We start from the raw sequence: 8,826 nt of genomic DNA on the forward strand, positions 1-8,826 counted from the left end.
CATTTACAGTAATCCTGTAGTAGGACATTGTAGCAATTCCTGCTGCATAGCCCTCACTTTCAGCAGAAATTGAGAATTTGTACTTTTGAATTGACAGTGAAGACCCTCCCTCTCACACAAGATGAGTTGGGTTGGTGCCCATGTTGCTGCCCATTTTTGTTGGCTCTGACCCATGGGATATAACAGCATTGTGTGCTAAAAACTGGATGCTTCTGTAGATTTTTTAGCTGGTCTAATTTGGAGCTCACTGCACTTGAAAATTAAGTTGGTGTCCAGGGGGATTAGCGCTGGAATACAACAAGCCTTTACCTGCATGGTATGGAAATAAGAACAGGCACTGGCTTTGCATCCCATCTTCTCCCAAATAAAACAAGCAACCTATCATTAATGCTGAACCTGATAGGTTTTTGTACTTGAAACATCTATGCAGTCAAGTCCAGAGTCTTTTTAACATGGGTAGAAGGTTTTTTCCCAGCAATTTACACTACAACCACTGTATGTCTTTTGCTTCATTCTTCATGTTTATCTAAGCCTTCACAGTGGGTTCTGTTGAGAGTCCTTAGTTGATGTTACAGAAGAATTAACAGTGTCCTATGCAAACACACAAATTTTCTAGGTTTTTTTTATTAATTTCATTATATTGAAAGTGACAAGAGTTGTCCATCAGATCTTGGCTTTATAAGGAGAGGGTGCTCTGCTACCTTTTGTGACCTTTTTCAGTGTGTTTTAAGTGTACATGATCCCAAACCATATGGATGTTTAAGATCTCTGGCCTCTATAAGGTGACAAATAATAATAAGGAATTTAGGGAAAATATTTCTCATATGTCTGCTTGGAAGGGGAAAAATCCCATAAGGCCAACACAGTATTTGATTTAGAATGCTATAAAGGGAAATATTTTTTCTCATAGAGATAAAAAGCCTCGATTCACACATGAGCTGCACCAAGTAGAACTGATGAATATAGCACAATAGTCCTAACAGATTCACTACAAGCCCTGTCCTGAATAACAAAAAAAAGAAACAAAGAGGAAGGGGGCAGGGAAATGGTTACCTTCTTGCTCTTGGGAAGAGTTAAAAAATAGAGTGCTAGCAATATAAGGAAAAAGGGGAAAATAGTCACATATTATTCATGCTTCACTTGTGTTTGGTACATTCACACAGGCATATTACGCATGAAAAGAACTCTGAAATGTAAATAGAGACATTCATTGTGTGGTTTTACTTTCTTTTTTAAGAAGGAAGGGAATAGAACAAATGGACTCCCCACTCTGCTCTTTCTCAGAAGAAATCTCTTCTGCAACCATTCTGATGAAAGCGTAATTAACCTTGTTTTCATTAATGGGTCTTTCCTTTGTAGCTCAGATGACAAAAAATGGGAGAGAGCATGGGCCACCCTTGGCGATCAAGGAAACTTCATAAAAAGTGAGGCTGAGGTTGTTGTGCACAAACTGAACTATCAAAGGTATGATGGCTTGAATTCAATTCCCGTAATTATACTAATGATGCAGAACGTAGCCAGGCCAAAATAACTCAGGTAATTACTTAGCATATTGCTCCAGTTTCTACAGTGGCAGTTATTGTTTACATCTCTAATTATGCTGTGTAGACACATCAAATCACTCACGCTTGTTTTGACTTCAACTATTTGAAGCAGCAAACACCGATGAGCTGTGTCTTATGGATGCTGCCGTGTGAATGAATGCAGTTCAGCAGTACTTGTTCCTCAGGTTCAGGGTCCAATCCTGCATGTCTGTCATACTCAGAATTCCTGTTGCTGTGACTCCCTTATGTATTTCTTTCATTGAGAGCTTCTCCTTGCCTTAAGCAGATGTTGGAGGGCTCTTTGTTCACATAGCTGAGCACTTTGTGTGCCCTTAATTTTAAGAGCATGAATAGCCTATTGCAGGTCAGCAGGATGGCTCAAATGTTTACAAGAGAGTTATTGCTGGTTAAGACACAGAGTTTTCATCTAAAACAAGGGCAATTTCTTCTCCTGGGGTAGTGTAGCAAGAGCAAAGGAAGGACTCATTTCAATTGCTAACAACAGCAGCAAAAAAATACCTCGTTTGAAGTTGTTATCCACTGCCTGCCATTTTTAAACTGAGTGATTTTTCTTCACAAGAATGAGGGGGGGAAAAAAAAAAAAGGAAGAACATTAGAACAGTTCATCCTTAAAAAAAACCCAAAAAAGGATTTGTTAGTATGTGCAAATGGCTCTGTTGGACATGTACACCTCCAGTGGTCATATGCACTGTGATTGGTTTCCTTCCCCTGCAAAACAGTATGTTCTCTAAGGGCTGTATACAAACTCACATGCCAAATGCTACAAATACTTCAGGCTTTAGGATGACCTCTTTCTGCAGTCCTAAGCAAGCTGCTTTCTCTTCTCTGTGTCTCAGTCTCCCCTTCTGCAGACACAGGATAACAATGCTCATCTCTTTTAACACTTTAGGGCTTCCTATTTCAAAATGCAATACAAATTTGCAGTGTTAAGACATCTGAAGGATCATTACAAACCATAGTGAAGGCCAGCATTGTGGACCTTTTTATTGCCCAGATGGCTGATTGCACTAGGCTAAGAGTCTGAAAACACAGATAAATTTTGTCTTGCATATTTTGATGCCAATGGTTTTCTTAGCAACCTACAGGTACATTTACTTCATTTTGCTCTGCTAGAAACATAGTGAAGACATATTTTCTGTGTTGTCTTCAGGAAAAAGGCTCATAAAGGGTAAATTGTCCCACTAGAAATATTCTCCTCTTAGATGAAGTTAGTTTACCCTTTGGCAGGAATATACCTAGCTTTCAACTGCAGTTACAGCTCCTTGAGCATTTATAATACACTTTTTAATGGAAGGAATTTCAGGCTGTTCTATTAAATCCAATTCAATGTCAACTCTAAGGGAGAAGAAGGGGTCTTTCAAGTGCTTTTTTACCCAGAAAACATGTTACAGATTCTAAAAATAGGCTGTGCATACATTAATGCCTATATTATGAGGTAGCCAAAAGTGGAAAGATGTTGAGGACTTTTCAAACTCCCCTTGGCTCCAGGAGGGCTCAGTACTTCACAGAATCTGCCTGAGGGAGAGGGAAGGAGAACAAAATGAGAATACACAGTCCCAGCAGTGCCCTGGCTATGCATGCAAACATTTTGCAGTCAAAACTCCCCACAGGAGCATGAAAGGATGTTTCAGTCTGTAGCTCATTTAATCAAGGGCTCCCCCTCAACAGAGGTGTTCAGAAGGAATGGATCTTGTCCTGTGAACAACAGGCTAAAACAGGAGAGGCTGCTTTGACTTTGGCTTGTACATCAAAAAAAAACCCTTTTAGCAGAATAGTGCATATTGGGGGAGAACAGAAAAAAACCCTATGCCCACCCACCCCATGTTGTTTGCAGGTATTACAGAGGAGAGGCTGCTTTTTAAAGCCCATCATTTCCTTCCACTGCTTGAGTAAGTGTATAAAATTTAAATCCCTATTGCTTTACGAATTATTTTGTTGAGCAATTGATTAAGATTTTTGTTATTCCAGCACTGCACTGGCAACAGAGGCAAATGAGCTAACTGAGCTTCTTTGCAAAGACTTCAGTCTCCTGTTTTACCAAATCTGATAGCGGAGGATGGAAATGTTACCCTATTCTTCACCGCAGTGTTCAGGCCATCCACGTTGTCTGACAGAAAGATTTTAAAAAGGCACCAGACAAAAGCTGACAGATGACTCCAGACCTGGGACTTGTGGTGGCCTTTTGACTTAAATGACTTCAGGTATTGAATAGTAAGTGGCAATTATTAATGGAGCCAGGCAGCTTGGATATAATTTTTGCTTCCCTGTGCAAAGAAAACCTTGCACAACCAGAGAGCCTCTTAGCCCACGGCAGGCATTGTCACTCTCCTGCCCCTCCTGGACTCTTTCCAGGGTGATGCACCAGAAGTTATTTAGACTGATTTTTTAGATCAGCGTTTTGCAATCCTTGAGCTTTGGTGGCAGTAGCAGCTAAAGGAAAAATACTCCCTTGTCGTCCCTTGTCTGGTTGTTCCCGCTCTGTACCTCAGTAATGTGGTTTTAAGCATGGTCACGTGGCAGGGGTAATCACCGTGGTGCGGAAAACATAACTCTGACAAGGCCAGGCTGCCTGCAGTTCACAGCCTGCCTCCATCCTTGAGTTCCAACTCAGCTTTTCCGTGAGAAGCTTCACCTTTAGGTGTCCCTGTCCCAGAGACACTCACCTTGGTTTCAGGTGGAAATGCATGTTGGCTGGTTAGTGGCTGCCACTGTTATAGTAATCTATTTCCTTTAAAGAGGTTAATGGTCCAAACTGAAGTCATGAAACCTGCCAGTTTCACTGGTCAGGTCATGCTCACAAAAGATATGGCTCATTTATTCCTTAAGGTGAAAATTTTCTTTATCCCTTGTTTGCAGTTCTCGACACTCCTTATTACTTAATATAAAGCCTGCCAAAATGCCAAAAATGAGGACTGTAATTATGAAAATAGTAGAAAAGCCTCTTCCTCCTCTGAGAAGTATATAGTTCATGGATGTGGACAGAAAGAGGATGAATCATCATGCCTCTCTGCTGAGGGTGTTGAAGCCACAATTGTAAAAAGTAGTTCTAAAATGACTTTGAAACAATGACAGGGAGAGATCTTAGATATTTAGATGAAGTTCCTCCTAAATGTTGATGCAGTCTGGGAGACAGTAATTTTTGGGGACTATAGTGAGGGCAGAAGAAAATGCTGCAGTGGACTGTAGGCTGTAGGACATGTGAAGAAAAATGTAGATAGTACAGAAATAGCCTTTAGAAGTCTTCATCGCCTACTTTTATATGACAGAAGGTGAGTATCCCTATAATTTCCACTACACTGATGAAGAAACCTGAAAAAGTAGGGCTAACATGTCACAGCACAAGGTTAGAGCTACGAGCTCATTTGGCTTCATTTGTGTTTCTAGCCCCAGTTCATAACCCAATTATAAGAGCCAAGACTTACCTTCCCTTGAGCTTCTTAAGCACCATAATTTGGCCCTGGCATGTTTTCAAATCCAGGCAATTTTGCTGCATCACTTCGATTGTGTTTGCATTGGTTTGGTCAGAGCAACCTTTGCAGGGCCTGAGTCCTTTCAGCAAGGTTATTAAGAGTATGTGGAAGGTACCCTGCATGGATTTTAAAAGAATGAAATCCTTTACAAGTTTGTGAAAGTAAAAGGCAAGACCATAAAATTGATAGGTTAAAATCAATCTAATAAATGGCCAAGCAAATGCATGCATTCCCATAACATTTTAATACTCCAGTGAGACAGTAAGATCACAAAAATGCAAGTGGATAAAACATAGGTTGTTAGCTCTTTATTCTCTAAAGTGCAATTGCCAGTAATGGCTTTTGTCTCAAAATTTAAAAATGGAAAATAATAAAACTGCATGTCCCACAAGAAGGAATAAAATGCATTTTAATAAAGCACATCTTTCTACTTTAAATAAAGTCAAATACATTTTCCCATTTTCTGCTCAGGAGAAACCATGGCAGAGTGCCTCTGTCCATGCTGCATATATGTAAAAAACTTCTCAAATGTAAAGGCCCAGCCTCTCAGTATTTTTAAAAGCTCACAAGAGATACAAGTTGTACTCTGACAGTAAAAAGAGCTAATAATAAAAGATACTTTCATCTGGAAGATGTCTATGTCCTTTGGGACTGTCAGGCCTTCCTGAACATCCATTTTACATTCCATGAAGCAGATAAGCTTGTGAATTCCACCATCCTCCTCAGCACACTGCTAGTCTAAAGCAAATTTTTCCACATGTAAGTGTGGAACGAAAAAAAAAAAAAAGGAAAACATTTCTGGAGCCACAGAGTCATAGATGTTTATTACTAACCCAACTTTTATGAATATCCCTTGTGCTCATATTTAATGTGTGGTCAACATTACATTGCTGTAATAGGGGCTCTCCTGACCTAGGGGGAGACAGGACATATATATGTGCATGTCCTGCCACCTGAGCTGACAATGAGATTAGATTGCAGTGGGTTACCAACTTGGCCCCAGGCAACAAGTGCTAGAAATGCTCAGTGGCAGGATTAAAGCTGTGCAGAGTTCTATTTTTCACTCCAAAAGGGGATGTTGTACTTTTGGACTTACTGGATTAATGTTTTTCTGAAACAGGATCGTTCTCTTAGGGGAATAACAAACTGACCCTGCATGTTCAGCATTAGGCATAGGAGTACTTCTACCTTTCATACTTGTAAAATTCAGTAGGATCTGGCATCAGGATGACAGTTTCAAGCCCTTTAGGTATAGAATTTTCAGCTTAGGCTCATTTTCTGTGAGCATGCAGTGACAGGTACACCGGGGTTTGCATGACTTGAATATTTTCAGTAAGTTGGAAGCATAGCACCAGTCAGACTAAAAGAGAAAAACAGAACCAATTACTTAATGCTTAAACCTACAGGATGACACATGCCGACTTTAGCCCAAATTGAGAACCCCCAGTCACGACCTTGTGGAGTCCAACTGAAGCCAGAGCTCCTACTCAGTGCTGAGAGCCTCAGAGGTTTATTGAATGACACACAGGTCGTGGGAAGGCCAACAACAGCAAAAATCATTCTATTGCAAATCCAGAAAATATCAGTCAGAATGAGCAGAAGTCAAGTGCTTTCATTGCTTAAACAGAAGCAGTGCAAGGCTGGTATCTTTAAAAAAGGGGGGGTTACTCTCGTGGTTCTCTTCCTAGGAGTTTCACTTCCTTTGGGTGTGTGGTTATTTCAGCTTAGCACAACAAGTGCCAGAAGAGAAGGCATTTTATATGCTTGGGTTTTTTTATATTGAAGAACAGGAAAGACCACCATGTAGTTGAACAAGAGGAGGGATTACAAAAGCCTACCCTGAAAAAAAGGGGCTATGTGGAAATCTTTCTACAATACAAAGGTTCACAGTAATTCCTTTCCTGTAAAGCCACACTGAACTCTCTGAACAGCTAATATGTGGCACCTGGGACATGTCTAGCCTGACAGTGATGTGAAAACTCTTTTTGTGGTGATCCAAGGTGATTCTCTGCCACATGTTTTGCCCTGTGAAAGGCTACACACCTCTTTAGGGGAAACAAGTGCCTTCAGGTTGTTTGCTTTTTCTGGTTTCGTACAACAGCTCTGGGCCTGGTACTGTGCTCTGTGAAGTCAGTTTAGCAGGAATAGGATCTGCTCTGTCGTCTTAAGTATCGCCCACCTGTTCTCAAAACCACAGATTTCTCTAAAGAAATGTCTGCAGGTGCAATAGAGCAAGGCTGCAGCAAACAGTCACGTGCCTTTCTGTTTGCAGAGATGAGGCTCAGTTGCTTGTTTGCATTCTTTATATATGACTGTGCTTCAGAGAGAGCTAAACCCGGTTTTATTATGTACAGGCAAAGCAGAAAATATACAATTGGGACATCATTACAACTGTTGGAGTTGCTTTAACGTAGAGGCATGTGGAACCTGAATGATGCAGGCAGCTTACCTGCAATGCTATCTATTGAAAAGAGTGTGGTTTAGTTATTTAATTATGCATTTTACAAAAACCTATTATCTTTCACCCTTGTGCCATCCCATCATGCTTATTTGTGCTACCCCAAGCTGATCCAGCCATGATGTTCTCCAAGCACTGCCTTTTGGCTGATCCTTGTAACAGTGGTCTTTCCTGTGGGCTCTGCTGACTTTTCTGAGAGATTAAACAGCACCTGAATTTTTACCATGTGAATTCTTGGTCTCCTGAGCCACAGATGTCACTCTGGCAGAAACTGGCTTAAATTTTGTAGTAGTGTGAGTGTATCGACCTCTGACCTCCCCAAATTATACAAACAGAAGGGTCTCTCCTGCCCTGGGCCATGGCATGACCCAGAGAAGTTCCTCCCGCCTCCCTAGGCCCTGCCGAGCCCCTCTGTCTCAGAAAGCCTAGTGCCGGAGGCCACTGCCTTCCAGCAGAATCCCGTTTTGGATGATGCATCCTACATCACTGCGCTGTCATTTGCTTCACCTTCAGTACGCATATCTTAACCCCGCAGCTCCAAGGCATTTGCAGGCATCCAGGCATCTCCCACACACTTCCTCGCTCTGCGGTGCTGCTCCGGTTTTGCCAGATGCCTGCTGCCGACTGCTGTGACCCCCGCCAGCTCTCCCCGTCCCCGCTCTCCGGGCGTTCGGGCACCGCATGGCATGTGGTCCCGGCGGGAAGGAGGGACTGTACTTGCAGCACAGACCTCCCCATCTCCCTGCCGTACGCGATGCTGCTGGAGGCTCCTTCAGGGATGCCGTCCCGCCAGACTATTATTAAAGGGCCGAAGGAGTCCCAGGCACCAGCTGTGTACTCCCTTCCTCCTGTTTTCCCTCTGTGTGCTGGCGCCCCTTCCCGCTGGAGGGCAGGCTCGGCTGCCGGGGGCTCCACCGAGGGCACGGCGGGGGCGCTGATCCTCCCTGCCGGCTGACAGCCTGGCAGTCTCCCTCTCCCTCCCTCAGCTGGCCGGGACGGAGGCTCAAGGAAAAAAATAAAAACCGAAAAAAAACTTCTGGGGTCACTGCGAGGAGAAAAAAAAAAATGCCTCGTTATGTCTGCGGTGTCTACGAAAACGTCCCGAGAAGGAAGAGGAGGATCCCGCCCCGCGGGGACCGCAGGGTTCGGGGAAGGGGTGGGCGCTGCCTGCGGGGCCGGGACCGGGGCGTCCCCCCGCCTTTGGACGGGAGGGGCTGTGCCTTCCTGCGGAGCCGAGAAGAAGGGGCCGAGCCACCCTGCTCCCCGCCCCGCAGGGGGTGAGCGCCGTCCCGCTCGGCGCCGTGGGCTCGGCGGGGCAGGGTGCCCCGGCCGC

This window comes from Melospiza georgiana, chromosome 1 (assembly GCF_028018845.1).
Source record: "Melospiza georgiana isolate bMelGeo1 chromosome 1, bMelGeo1.pri, whole genome shotgun sequence".
In the NCBI taxonomy this organism is placed as follows: domain Eukaryota; kingdom Metazoa; phylum Chordata; class Aves; order Passeriformes; family Passerellidae; genus Melospiza; species Melospiza georgiana.